Genomic DNA, 14,831 nt, shown 5'->3' with positions numbered 1-14,831 from the left:
TGTGTCACCTTCATCGCGAGGTAGCTCCCAAGCAATGGGGAGTGATCCACATTATGCAGAGTGCTGTGCAGCTTGGCAAGGCTGCAGTACCCACTGAAGAGCAAGTCTATTATCTCTAGAGAGGCAATACACAGTCATTAACTTAATCCTATACTCATACTCTCAACCTAATCTGCAGTGAATTATTTTTAGATTTCCTCGATTCTCTAGTATCTGGTATCTGTGTTTACTTTGACTGGTCAAATGTGCCAATTATGCAGACGGCGGGAGTTCCAGGAAACAGGTTGGCTGTCCTGCCCATTCACCCGATACATCAGTTACAGACACCCTCTGGTTACCCTGGAAGTGCAAAGAGAGCAGTGGGAATTACAGTGGGGGGTGGGAGAGGGGTTAGTCTGCTCCACTGTTCCATCATGGTGGTTTACTACTCATCCCAGTCCCATTCTCCTGCCCTAACCTTTGACACCCTGACTGATCAACCTTTGCTTTAAAATTTACTAAATGACTTGGCTTCCCTGATGAAGGGCCTTGGCCTGAAATATTGGCTGTTTCTTCCTCTCCAATGATGCTGCCTGACCTGCTGCATTCCCCCCGTGTTTTGTGTGTGTTGCCTTGGGTTTCCAGCATCTGCAGATTTTTCTCGTGGTTGTGGCCTTCACAAATGTCGGTGGCAATGAATTCCACAGACTCATCATTCTTTGGCTAAAGAAATTCTCCTCTTCTCTGTTCTAAAGGGACGTTCTTTTATTCCGAGGCTGTAGCCCTCTGGTCCAAGACTCCCCCACCACAGGAATCATCCCCTCATCCACACAGGGGTTTCAATATTTGACAGGTTTCAATGAGACCCACCCTTCATTGTTCTAAACCCCAGTGAGCACCAGGCCCAAAGAAATCACAGGGAGTGGCTTTGATCAGCTATCAGAACATATCCAAACAAATAGCAGAAAGAAAACCTGCTGCATTGTTCTGCAGGAACCAGCGACAACTTGACCAGGCCTGCAATTCCAACAAGATGACGTGTGTTAGGGAGCCCGATTTGGAGATTTGTAGGAAGGCAGGCCTGCACAATAGCCCTGTGCTCCATTTTCTACAACTCACTTGGGATAGTTTCCAAATCCTCGGGGAGGCTGTGGAAAAGGGTTGCCGGGGCAGAGGGCGGAGAAGAGGAAGACTTTTTTAAAGCAGGCATCAAGTCACAAAGAAGAGAAAATCGGCAGATGCCGGAAATGTGCTTGTTTGATTTGGAATGTTCAGTCATAGAAGCAGATTCAACAATAAGTCAAGTCTGTCATTTAACTATACACATGTGTACCATCAAATGAGACAATGTTTCTTCAGACTAGGGTGTAAAGCACAGTAGTATACATAGCAGACAATAATTTAGGAAAGTAAGAATCAAATCTACAGATGGATTGCACATAAAGTACAGTGTATACAATACCGTAAAGTTTAGAACAGATTAACCGGTGACACTTCGAATGTGATGTGGCAGGATGTTCAGAAGCCTAATGGCCTGAGGGAAGAAACTGTTTCCCATCCTGACTGTTGTTGTCTTTCTGCATCGGAGTCTCCTGCCTGATGGTAGAAAGTCAGAGGATGCTGGATGGATGGGTGGGATCCTTGATAATACTAAGGGTCCTGTGTACCCAGCGCTCCTGATAAATGTCCCCGATGGATGGTAGGGAGACCCCTATGATCCTCTCAGCCATAATGGAACATAAAACAATGCAGCACATGAACAGGCCCTTCGGCCCACTACGTCAGTGCTAAACAGTGCCATATTGAGCTCAATCTCTTCTGCTTACACCTGATCTATATCCTGACACTCCCTGCGTATCTATTTGCCTATCTAAAGATCTCTGTTTCCGCCTCCACTCCTGGCACTTATCATTCTCTATGCATGCAAAAGCTTATCCTGCACATATCGGAATGAGAATCAGGTTTATTATTTATTTTTTGAGACGCAGCGTGGAACAGACCCTACTGACCCTTCGAGCTGTGTTGCCCAGCAACCTCCGATTTAACCGCAGCCGAGTCACTGGACAATTTACAATGACCAATTAGCCTAATGAACCGCACATCCCGTGAACCAGACTTGCAGTTTTTTTTATATTATCAATGTCCAACAGGGTCTTGTGATCACAAGAAAAATGTTTACAGTACAGATTTGCATCATTTTGTTGGGTCCGGAGAGGCCATTACGACCAAGCGTGCAGCCATCTTTCCTTTCCCCCTGCAGACGTTGCACAGCTTGCTGAGTTCCTCCAGCAGACTGCTTGCTGCTGCAACCCTTCCAAGTTCTGAAAAAGGGTTTCGGACGTGCCCCTCTTCCCATGCCGCCCAATCTTCTGAATGTTTTTACACTGGACAGTGGTGTTTCGTAGCGTCCCTTTGGCCCAAGTCATCCATGCCGACCGCAACACCCACCAGGCATGGAAACAGGCCCTTCGGTGCAACTCACCCACAACGGCCATTTACTATTTAGAGATACAGCGTGGTAACACGGCCTTTTGGTCCAATGCGCCTGCACCGCCCAATTCCACCCACTTGACCTATTAACCTACTAACATGTAGGTCTGCGGAGTGTGGGAGAGGACCGGAGCACCCAGAGGAAACCCACGCGTTCGTGGGGAGAACATACAAGCTCCTTACAGGCAGTGGTGGGATTCATTCGGTATAAGTCATGAAATTTGTTGTTTTGTGGCGGCAGTACAGTCTCAGCAAGGTGACATCCATCATCAGCTTCCCCCACCAACCGGTCCGTGCCCGCCTCTCGAACAGAAGATCCACAGCTCAAAGCTCAACAAAAGCTTCGGCCCCACTGCCATCCGCTTCCTGAGCCGACCAGAAGAACTCCAACACTACCTCAGGCTAGATATTCGTCAACTTGCACTAATGGCGTTATGTTTTGTTTGGATCATGTCATTGTGGGCTATCTTCATCAACCAGGACATGCCATCTTGTTACTACCATTGGGGAGCAGGTTGAAAATGCAGGTTCAATGTCTAGGAACAGTTTCTTCCCCTTTACCATCAGATTTCTAAACAGTCTATGAACACTATTTTGTTATTCCTATTTTTTTATACTATTTATTTATTTTGTAATTTACAATAGTTTTATGTCAGGCCCCTAGGCCTGAGTCGACATAGTAGTAGTTTATGTCTTGACATTGTATTGCTGCCACAAAACAACAAATTTGAAAAGAACACACAAGATTCTGCAGATGCTGGAAATCTTCAGAATGAAGTTCCTTGGGGTGCAGATCTCGGACAATCTCACCTGGTCCAGGAACACCACTGGAATTGTGAAACGGGCCCAGCAGAGATTGCACTTTCTGAGGAAGCTTAAACAAGCATCACTCCCCACCAACATCTTAACTACATTCTACAGAGGCGTGGTTGAGAGTGTGCTGACCTTTTGCATCACAACCTGGTACTCCAGCTGCAATGCTGTCGACAAAAATGCCTTGCAGAGCATGGTTAGGGGAGCAGAGAAGTTTATTGGGGTCTCCCTACCTTCTGTCCAAGACCTCTTTCAGAGTTGATGCTTCCAGAAGACACGGTACATCACTGAAGACCCCTCACACCCTCTCCATGAACTGTTTGTTATTCTGCCATCAGGCAAATGTTACAGGAGCATCAAAACTAAAACCACAAGGCTACTAAACAGCTTCCTCCCACAGGCAGTCAGACTGCTAAACAGCTGCTCCACCTGACTCTGCTTTTGGACACTTTTAACTTGCACTGGACACTTATAACTTGATTTTAAACTGACATGTGGCTGTTGTGTTTTACTATTTATTGTTATGTTTATTATTTAGTGTTGCGTTTGTTATGTTATGATTGCACTGCTCCTGGGAAACACTGTCTCATTCTGCCCTGCAGAGCTGATGTATGGTTAGAATGACAATAAAGTTTTTTTTGAATCTTTGAATCTTAATATCACCTGGCATATGTCGTGAAATTTGTTGTGATGCAGCAGCAGTACATGGTAATACATAATAAAAACTATAATTACATATAGAGCTGGCTGCTGGTGTAGTGGTATCAGCACTGGGCTTTGAGGTAATTGGTCCCAGGTTCGAATCTGGCTAGCTCTTTGCATGATTTCCATTTGTGCTGGGCTGAGCATCCAGCTAGCAACTCAGCCTTGTAAAAAAACAGACAACATGCGAAAGAAACAGCAAGGTTGCCGCCCGATGTGCTACAAGGCATGAAAAAGAAAAACAAAAACTTTATACGTACATTAAATCAAATAAAAAGAGGCAAGTGAGTGCGAGGCGAGTGAAAGCTAGGCCTGTCCACTGTACTGAGAGTGAGGAAAGCCAGAGGTTTGCGCGGTCGAAGTGTCAGGCCGATTTGAAAAGATTGAGTACAGGCCAAAATGCGGCAGCAAGGTCCAGGACCAGGACCAGAGGGCGTTGATGCTTCAGGGCCCGGGACCGAAAGCAAGGAACGACCTGATGTTTGGACGATTTAAATACCAGACCAGATCGATAAGGCAGAGCGCGGGCTCCAGAGGCAAGGGTCAGGCTGCTCTACGACGCTTACGCAGTTCTGTGCTCAGGGCCTGCTCCAGCTGCAGTTTTGCCTAGCTTCGTGTCTGAGGACTCACTTTCGTTCTGAAAGCTAGTTGCTTACTATATTGTTTGCACGATTTTTATGTAATCCACACATTGGGTGTTTGACGGTCTTTTAAAAAAATGGGTCCTCTTGGGTTTCTTTGTTTTGTGGCTGCTTGTAATTAGACGAATATCAATGTTGTATAAAGAGCACATAACACCTGCCCATTATATCACTGGCGTTTCAGGCAGCAATGAACGTCCTCCATTTCTGCCAGTGTTCAAGGCTTCCTTCATTGTGTCAGCAGCTTCCTCTCGGTTTTCACTACTGTCTGTCATGTAAGTCCCGGGTGGAGACTCAGGAATACCGTCACGCTCAGATGTAAAAGGATTCTTCATTGCTCTTTCCATTTTTCATCTTTTATTTTGTTAGTTCTGAGCTGAACCCCTGAACCTGGAGGACCAGTGGACCACTCTTAGTATGGCCTTTACCCTTTGACCTGTTTAGCATGGGTGACCCTACCAAGAAAAAGAAGAAGAAAGCCCTTAACTCTGAGTGGAGTCATCAGGACGCCGTCATGACGGCGTTTTTTTCAGCAGGCTTTCCTATTTTTACGAGGCCGAGTTGCTAGCTCGACACTCAGCTCAGTATGGATGGAAAGCGTGCAAGGGAGCCGGTTGGATTCAAACTCAGGAGCCTTCGCTCCGAAGTTCAGCGCTGATGCCACTACGCCACCAGCCGGCTAGACCCTACCAAGAGCCAAAGCATAAAGTCCTGACTCCAGCCAACATAGCTCTCCGGGTCACTGAGGCACACAAGCCTCCAAACCCTACGGCAAGGTTGTGGCCCTCTTGGAGGATGGCATCAGAATCAGGTTAAATATTAAATGGTTAAATTAAATAAGTAATCAGAGGGCAGTATGCACCCTGGCATTCAGAAATTATATGGCATACATTCTTTGGTAATAAATGTACTTTGCACTTTGAATGAATCAGAGCCACTGGCATAATTTCTTCATGATTGCATCAACGTGTTGGGCCCAGGACAGATCCTCGGAGATGTTGACACCCAGGAACATAAAGCTCAGAGAGAGTGTGTATGGACCCACTCGGGTTAAGAGAGTAAGATGTCAAACTCAAATGGGATTCCAAATCTGCAGTACCTTATGCCTTAGTTGCAACTTGGCAATGCTTTAATTCTGAGTCAAACAATGAAGAAAGCATTCGCCGCACAGATTAATTTCTGACCACATATCAGAGTTACCACTTGCTCGCTTCCTTCCCCATGACGTTGGGCTTTTCATCTGTGCGTCAGTTGGCAGGGCGAGATGTTCACTGGCTCCAACGCTGGGATCAATCAGCCACTCCTCTAATACCCTGTCATCACTTCAGGCCACTGGAACGATGTATGAGGGCTACTGCAGGCAATACAGTTAAGCAAGGGGTCCTTGGAACCCCCGTTGTTAGCAGACAGCAGGGCAATCGTCCTCCTCGAGCTCGTTCTTGTCACTTGAGATTATCAGCCTCAATGTTCAATCTGACTCACCCCTCATTCCTCTAAACCAAGTCCACGCACCCAGACCAGAGTTTTACTGGAGAGTTGAGGCTGAATATCAGTTTGTTTAAAAGACGTCAAAGGAGATGTCATGCTGAGTGATTGTGGAGGATGGTATCAGTCACACCAACAACTATGACATCATTTACTTTAAAAGAGTGTTCCTATTTCTCCGAATACATGTCGTGCATATCAAATAGCCTCTGACAACCAAGTCCAGCTCCTGGCCTCCACACATGGATTAGCTACTAAGCCCGGCAGAACTGTTTCTACTGACAGGAGAAGGGGCAACGAAGGGTTACTGGCACCTTAAAACCAATTGCTTCAAGCAGGTGGGGCTCATCAGCTCATCTAGGAGAAGGAAAACTCTGATCTTAAACCTCTACTGCCTTGTGGCTATATCCATTCACAGGGAAGACTTTAGGGGGTTAAGCCCAAGGAAAATATCCAGAGCTCGAGTCCCTAAGATAGTCCTACATTGAGTTCAACAGTTACTGGCAACTCTTGCGATGCTGCTGGTGCCAAACTGTATCGGCCTCTGCCATTCCTTTGGATTCATCAGATGCCGGCTGTGAGGGCAACTCCTCCATATTGTTTCGGGCCCTTCGCCTAAGGATGTGCTGACACTGGAGAGGGTTCAAAGGAAGTTCACAAAAAGGATTCTGAGTTTGAAAGGCCTGTCTTATGAGGAGCATTTGATGGCTCTGGGTATGTACTCACTGGAATTCAGAAGAATGGGTGGGGGATCTCATTGAAACCCATTGAATGTTGAAAGGTCTCAATAGAGTGGATGTGGCGAGGATGTTTCCTTTGGTGGGACAGACTCAGAAAAGAGGGACATCCATTTAGAACAGAGATGAGGAGGAATTTCTTTAGTTGAGGGGGAAATGGATCAGACATGATGAAATGACATTTCTTGATAAGTGCACTCCCTCCAAATGCCAGTATCATGCATATTAATTCTGAACAAGGAATTATTCAACCTAATATGTCCAATACGTATACATTTAAGTATAACCTCTCTCCTTTTATACCCATTGTCCAGCTGAGTTCCACCATCTTCTGAATTGTATATAAATGTTGGCCTTTTATTTCCTTATCACAACTTTGTTCTCACAGTGATTGAATAGACTTGTTAATTATGGCTTTCCTCTCTCCTTTAAGCAAAGGCACATCCAGGTACGGAGAAACTTTACTACTAACAGATTTACCATATAATTTGAAATCAATTGTGGGTGAAATCCTTTTAGGAAACCAAGTAACTTGAGTCTTTATTTCAGAAAATTTAAACCCCCTCTGATGTCCCCATTCCCCTACTTCATAACACCTGCCTGCATTACATTTTCCTTATAACTATATAATTTATATTCCTTCCTCTCTTCCACACTGCACCATCATCAGCATATAATGATTTGGAAATGTCTGCGCCAACATACAGGGATTTCCAACCTTTCTTTATGCCATGGACCCCCACCATTAATCGAGGTGCCTGTGGACCCCAGGTTAGAAACTCCTTAAAATATCATTAATCATAATGTTTAAAAAGGAGAGGGCTGCAAACACTTTCCTGTGGAGTCCCATTCTCTATATCCTATTCCTTTTAGAGGGTCATTCCCACTAACTTGTATCTTCCCAGCATGTAAAAAATCTTGAATCCAATTGAACAGTCTTATTGCCTGTTCCCACCTTATCCAGCCTAAGCAGCCTTTCCGGCCTTTTGGGGTGCGGCACCCAGCAATCCTCTGATTTCACCTCAGCCTAATCGCTGGACAATTTACAATAACGAATTAACCCACCAACTGGTACATCTTTGGACAGTGGGAGGGACTCACACAGTCACAGGGAGAATGTACAAACTCCTGAAACACAACCTTAAATAAGAATTCAACCAGGTTTCCTGCACACATATAACATCAGCTTTATTTGGTAAATCCTCAATAAATTTCTCAAACTCTTGATCATTAGCTGACAAACTTGTAGTATTCCATTGTAAAAACCTATAACAATCCTCCTTTGAAATCTGAATATTACTTATTCCACTCTCTAAGGCATCTTTAATAACTTATAGAGTTAACTCTTATCTCTAGATGTTTTTTCTGCAGCTTTTAAATATAATTTTAATTTTTTTCTGTCCTACATTTAGTTTATGTTGTGAAAATGATAAACTCAATTAATCAACAATGAGAGAATCTTTAGTTATATAATTATGCACATTACACGCCGTTTTTAACCTGTCCGAATTCCAGATATTTATCAGTCCTATTGACACGGTCTCCTGCACAGCCTCTGCACATGAAATGCCCAGTTCCACCCAAACACACTTCGCTTCCACAGCTTTCTTATATACAGTATAGCAGTCAATTCTAACCAAACCAAATTGCCGCTGCTGGCGACCCCCACGAATTTGTTATACTTGTATGATGCACCTTCAGCTCCAATAATAATTGTTCCAAAAGTCAAGGATATGTATTTGACCCTTTTTTAAGCAACTAGAAAACATACAACTTTGCAGCGATGAAATGCAAGCGTAATTGAGCAGTCAACCAGAGATACATCTGTTAGCACTCAGCTGCAAACTGCCGTGAATAAAGCATGAAGTCGCAAATTATTCCCTTCACTTTTACCATACCCCCACCCATGGGGCCAGTTACCATGACAAACATGCAACACAGAGTACAGTGCAGATAGAGAAAAGGCACACTTCTCCTACATACAGGACACCCTGCATAAGCAGTAGATGGTCTCCTCCGCAGATGCAACAATGGCAACAATTGCCATAATCATGTTCTCCACCACCGCTTTACACACTGCTGCTACATGACCAAATTTCTGGCATTGAAAACATCTCAGAGGGGGTGGCACATGGACTGGAACAATATAACTCATATATGGTTCCTTGGGAAGACTGGATTGAAGAGGCATTTGAATGTAAGAAAGCCAAATGTTAGGAGCTGGTGGAGCGGTGACAAAGACAGGAGTAGAGGGCACATGCAAGCCCATACAGGTGGGGTGTAGATGTTTTGCTGGCTGCTCGCTTTGGAGAACCTACTCTCTCCTTGGTATTACAGGAGCCGCAAAGAAAAGAGCCATCAGGACCGTCACAGGGGCTGCTGACCGAGCCTCCAGAACCATGGACCAATGCTGGGGGGTGGGGGGGAGGGGACACACAGCCAGGGCCTGATCAAACCTGGCTGGGTCACCTGGACGAGGGTGTCTGATGTTGAAAGATCTAAAGCACTCAATGACCCCAGGTTACATCACTAATGATGTGTCCCAGCACACCCTAAGATGTACCTCAGCATCAACCCTATCCCTAATTAACCCTATCCATCAAATTTTTCCCCATCAAATTTAATCAACACCAATAAACGATCTGCTCTAACACAAAACCCTTTTAAATGTTTAGCATCCACAACTTTTCCCCAGCCTAAATTATTTTTAACTTGGTCCATGGATACATGTACAGGCACTCCATAGATTACTCCTCAGAGCCACTGTCATTCAATATCATTCCTTGGCATTATTGGTATTCCTGCCACACCTTTTAACTTCCAAAGCTTTGCTACATTGCTTACTATCTTTACAAAATAGGAAGAGCATCTAAAAGCTTTTGTGCCCACAACGGCTCCTCACACTTTGTTCAAATCTGTGGTTAATCTAATTGGCGGTATCTGAAGCAGGGCCACATTCAAAACTCCGTTAAACTCTTGATTCCTTCTTTTATTTAAATCCTGTCTACCGCCTTCATCACTGAGCAACAAGCCACTGCAATCCTTAATTGTTTGCTTAATTTTCCATTTCTCAGAAACCTGCCATTCGCCTTCCTCTGTACAACTCCTGTCACCCAATACCACCTCCAGTTTGCGACCTCTCTCGCTGCTGGCTCTCTCTATACACACCGCCGCCCCCCCCCCCCCCACCCCTTGCCTGAGAGAAAACTCCCAACAACAGGCTCAGTGCTTTGTTCTAATCCCAATCAGCTTCACCACATCCTCCCTGGATTCAGAACCGTCCACTCTCTCAAATCTGCACCAACCCCAACCTTCTCACTGACCGAACCGGAGGCTCCCCGCGGTGTTAACGAGTTTGCTCGTAACTTTTCAAAGAAATTAAACTCCCGTCCCCCTGCACTCCCTCCCTCCGTCTCTCTCTCTCCAGCTTTCTCTCCAAACTGGTTCCTCCCTCTCACCATCCCTTCCCCCTCCCTTTCTCCTGTTCTCCGTCCTATTGCTTCATATCTAGTCTTTCCCCCTCCTCCACTTTCTTAACTTCTCTCTCTTTCCCCTTTCTCTCAGCGTTTTCTTTCTCCCTTGCCTCCCTCCCTACCCCCCTCGCCACCCCTCCTGTCTCGCTCCGTCTCCCTCTCTCCCTTCCCTCTTTCTGCCCATTCTCTTTCCTCTCTCCCCGTGTCTCTCTCTCTCTCCCTTCTGCACCCCCCCCCCGCTCTCTCTCTCTCCCTCCCTCCCTGCTGTGTTTAGCTGTCACAGGCAGACGCCGGCTTACATTATAAGGGCGGACTGACTGCACGCCCCATTCACAGGGCTGCGACGCCTCTGCCTTCAACCCTTCCTGGAGAGAAAACAACTTTTACAAAAGGGGGAAAACATTTAGCCCGGAGCCCCTTTCCTCCCCTGCCCACCAAACCCCACCACTCACCGGCCGCGGGTCCCGGAGCTAGAGCTACGTCTCCGGTTGAGCAGAGGTGAACCCCAGCGATGGAAGATCGGCTGAATTCTTCCCAAATTCCTAAATCAACTCAGACCGTACCATCCAACCGTTTGCAGGGAGGCTCTTCTCAGAGCTTCCGGCTGCGGGAGGTGGTGCAGTTTGCTGGCCGGAGGCTTCCTCGCCCGGAATTTAACTGTGGTCCGAGACTCCGGAAACCCTGCCCCTACGAAACGCAGCAGCATGCAAGGTTGCAGGCATTAAAAGTCCAAAATTCAAATAAAATGTTATTATTAGAATACGTATGTGTCACCCTGAGATTCATTTTCCTGTAGGCATAATCAGCAAATCTAAAGAATAGTAACTATAAAAAGATAAATGAAAGATCAACCAGGGTGCTGAAGCTAACAAATTGTGCAATTGCAAATACAAATCAATAACGAGAACAGGAAATAAAGAGACCTTAAAGTGAGATCATTATTTGTGGGAACACAGTTATTATTTCTTTATTGGGATACAGCTCGAAATAAGCCCTTTGAATGGCACCGCCCAACAACACCCAAATTAAACCTATCCTAATCACGTAACATTTACAATGACCTACTAACCTATGAACTGGTACGTCTTTGGAACGTAGGAGGAAACTGGAGCACTTGGAGGAAACCACACACGATCGTACAAACTCATTAAGGCAGTGGCGGGAATTGAACCCTGGGCAGCCGATACTGTAAAGTGTTGTGCTAATCTCTACACTACTATGCTGCCCAAAATTTTCAATAATTTGAAAATCGAGGATCAATTTTATTTGCCGTATACATTTGCGTACTGTGGTGTGTTGGTGCACCGTGTAACAAAAAGAATGAACAATTATAAAGAATTATACTTTATACTTTATTGTCGCCAAACAATTGATACTAGAACGTACAATCATCACAGCGATATTTGATTCTGTGCTTCCCACTCCCTGGAGTACAAATGGATAGTAAATATTAAAAATTTAAATTATAAATCATAAATAGGAAATAGAAAATGGAAAGTAAGGTAGTGCAAAAAAACCGAGAGGCAGGTCCGGATATCTGGAGGGTATGGCCCAGATTTGGGTCAGGATCTGTTCAGCAGTCTTATCACAGTTGGAAAGAAGCTGTTCCCAAATCTGGCCGTAAGATTATATAAAAATTAAAGTTAGATGTTAAAGTACAGATATGGAATCAAATTTTCATAAAGGCATAAATACACTAGCATGTATTTACAATGTCAACAGTGTAACAAAAAGTGCTTTGAAGTCCTTACAGTGCAGTCACTAGGGTAGGAGAGGAGAGTGGGGGAAGGCCAGCTGGAATGGTTGCCAGTTCTCGTACATTGTGAGAGGACGCTGCATCAACACAGATAGAAATGGCTGATGTGAGGATGCTGTCTATGGCAGTGCAGAATGATTTAATTATTTAGAGATACAGTGCATAATAGGCCCTTCTGACCCTATGAGCCACACCGTCCAGCAACCCACCGATTCAACCCGAGCCTAATCACAGGACAATTTGCAATGACCTATCAACCTCTCAGCCCGTACATCTTTTTATCGTGGGAGGAAACTGGAGCACCCAGAGGAAACCAACGCGGTCACAGGGAGAACGTACAAATTCCTTACAGACAGCAGTGGTAATTGAACCTGGGTCACTGATGCTGTGAAGTGTCGTGCTAACTACTAGGCTATCGGGCTGCCCCATTGCACTGTAGAATCATAGAAAAGTACAGCACAGAAGCAGGCCCTTTGGCTCATCTAGTCCATGCTAAACTATTTAAACTGCCCACATCCATCAACCTGCACCAGGACCATAGCTCTCCGTACCCCTACCATCCATGTACCTATCCAAAGTTCTCTTCAACATTGAAATTGAGCTCACATTCACTACTTGCGCTGACAGCTCATTCAACACTCTCATGATGCTCTGAGTGAAGAAATTCCTCTCAAATGTCTCACCTTTCACCCTTAACCCATGACCTCTGGTTGCAGTCCCACCCAGCCTCAGTGGAAAAAGCCTGCTTGCATTTACCCTAGCTATACCCCTCATAATTTTGTATACCTCTATCAAGTCTGCCCTCAATCTTCTGTGTTCCTAGGAATAAAGTCCTAACCTACTTAGGTCCTCCAGACCTGGCAACATCCTTGTGAATTTTCTCTGTACTCTTTCAACCTTATTTACTTCGTTCCTGTAGGTTGGTGACCAAAACTGCACACGATACTTCAAATTAGGCTTTACCAACTTCAACATGCTACAAGTATTGTATGTCTGGAGATGGGATTTTACCAAGTTCTAACAGGAGAGTATCGCCGAATTTGGAGAAAATCCTCACTTCATCTGCGTTGTGTTTATTGACTTCACAACTCCTTCTCATACTCTCTTAGCTTCTTTCTCTCAGTGACACCCCTTGGCTTTCTCTTAAACCTCCCTCTCAGACTGAGTTTCTAACCATCAGAGTTTGTCATCTTCTGCACACTGGTTAAACGCCTTAGTTGGGCGGTCTTTCATTGATTCTGTCGTGGTTATTATTCTATAGATTTATTGAGAATGCTCACAAAAAAATGAATCTTGTGGTTGTATAGGAGGGGAAGAGAAGATGGTGGCGCGACGTGGCGCGACGCAGCGCGCGCGGCCGCTCCGAAATGATATCGTATCTGTTCAATAGGGGCCATGCACAATCCTGATTTGATGGAGACAGACGTGAGAAACACAGAGGAACATCTGGAGAAACTTCTGAAATGCCTGCTTCGCTGCAGTTGCTACTGTGCAATCGAGAATCTCCAGAGGGGAAGGCCCCAAATCCTTGGCTTTGCCTATTGCCGGGGACAGGCTCAAAGTGCTCGGCAGAGATGATGCTCGGTGCTCAGTGTCGGAGGGCTGGTTGGAGGCTTGAAGTTTTTGGACGGTCTCAAGAGTCGGCTGTGGTCGGGTGGTTCCAGGGTGCTGCATCAGCAAGATTGCGGTGCTGGAAGTTCATGGCAGGAAGAGAGTTTCTCTTCCTTCTACCGTCTGCGTGAGATGATAGGACTTCTGAGAGACTTCGAGACTTTATTTTTACCGTGCCCATGGTCTGTTCTCATCAACTTACGGTATTGCTTTGCACTGTTGTAACTATATGTTATAATTATGTGGTTTTTGTTAGTTGTTTAAGTCTTGGTTTGTCTTGTGTTTCTGTGATATCATACTGGAGGAACATTGTATCATTTTTTAATGCATGCATTATTAAATGACAATAAAAGAGGACTGCGTGTCCTCATAACCTAAATCTAAATAAAAATCTAAATATATGGTGACATATATGTACTCTGATAATTACTTTGAACTTTGGACTTTAATCTAAAGAAAAACACGGGAGATAGGGTATCTTGTGTACGTTTAGTTTTATTTTAAAGAGGAGCACACATATGACGTGGTGACATGATGACGTATGCCATTCACGTATTTTTACATATAAACCATAATGAATTATGCAAACAACAAAGGCTGCTCAATCAAACAATATGTTTATGATTGAGGGGGAAGACCTTCTGGGGAGAGCCACTATGACTGGGTCCCTGGCACTGTGTCTGGTGCTGTGGCTCAGAAGAGGACTACAGTATTGATGGGAGATTCTATAGTCAGAGGAACAGAGACAAGATTCTATGGCGTTATAGAGACATCCGGATAGTATGTTGCCTCCCAGGTGCCAGGGTCAGGAATGTCTCAGATTGGGTCTATGTCACTTCTCAAGGGTAAGGCTGAGCAGCCAGAGATCTTGTCATATATACGTGCCAATGACATAGGTAGACAAGGTGAGGAGGCCCTGAAGAGAGATTTTAGGAAGCTAGGTAGAAAGTTGAAAAACAGGACCTCCAGGGTAGTAATGTCAGTAAGGATAAGTATAGGATGATTTGTCAGGTGAATGAATGACTGAGGAACTGGTGCAGGGGGCAGGAGTTCAGATTTATTTATCATTCGGTCTCCTCTGGGGAAGGTATGATCTGTGCAAAAGGGAAGGGATACACCCAAACCCAAGGGGTTCCAATATCCT

General features: G+C 45.0%; 1 protein-coding gene across 1 annotated transcript in view; it reads right to left on the bottom strand.

Annotated features, from left to right (window-relative positions):
• The window catches only part of LOC140197806 (phospholipase D1-like), a 158,602-nt gene extending 147,673 nt beyond the window's left edge, over positions 1-10,929 (bottom strand). Inside the window, exon 1 of the mRNA XM_072258268.1 lies at positions 10,773-10,929. The gene's annotated coding sequence lies outside the window, so the exon portion shown is untranslated. The remainder of the gene's footprint in view (positions 1-10,772) is intronic.
• Positions 10,930-14,831: the final 3,902 nt, after the last annotated feature.

Source organism: Mobula birostris, chromosome 5, assembly GCF_030028105.1.
Source record: "Mobula birostris isolate sMobBir1 chromosome 5, sMobBir1.hap1, whole genome shotgun sequence".
Taxonomy (NCBI): Eukaryota; Metazoa; Chordata; class Chondrichthyes; order Myliobatiformes; family Myliobatidae; genus Mobula; species Mobula birostris.
The sequence above is the reverse complement of the archived record's forward strand: the minus strand, read 5'-3'. Positions and strand labels throughout refer to the sequence as shown.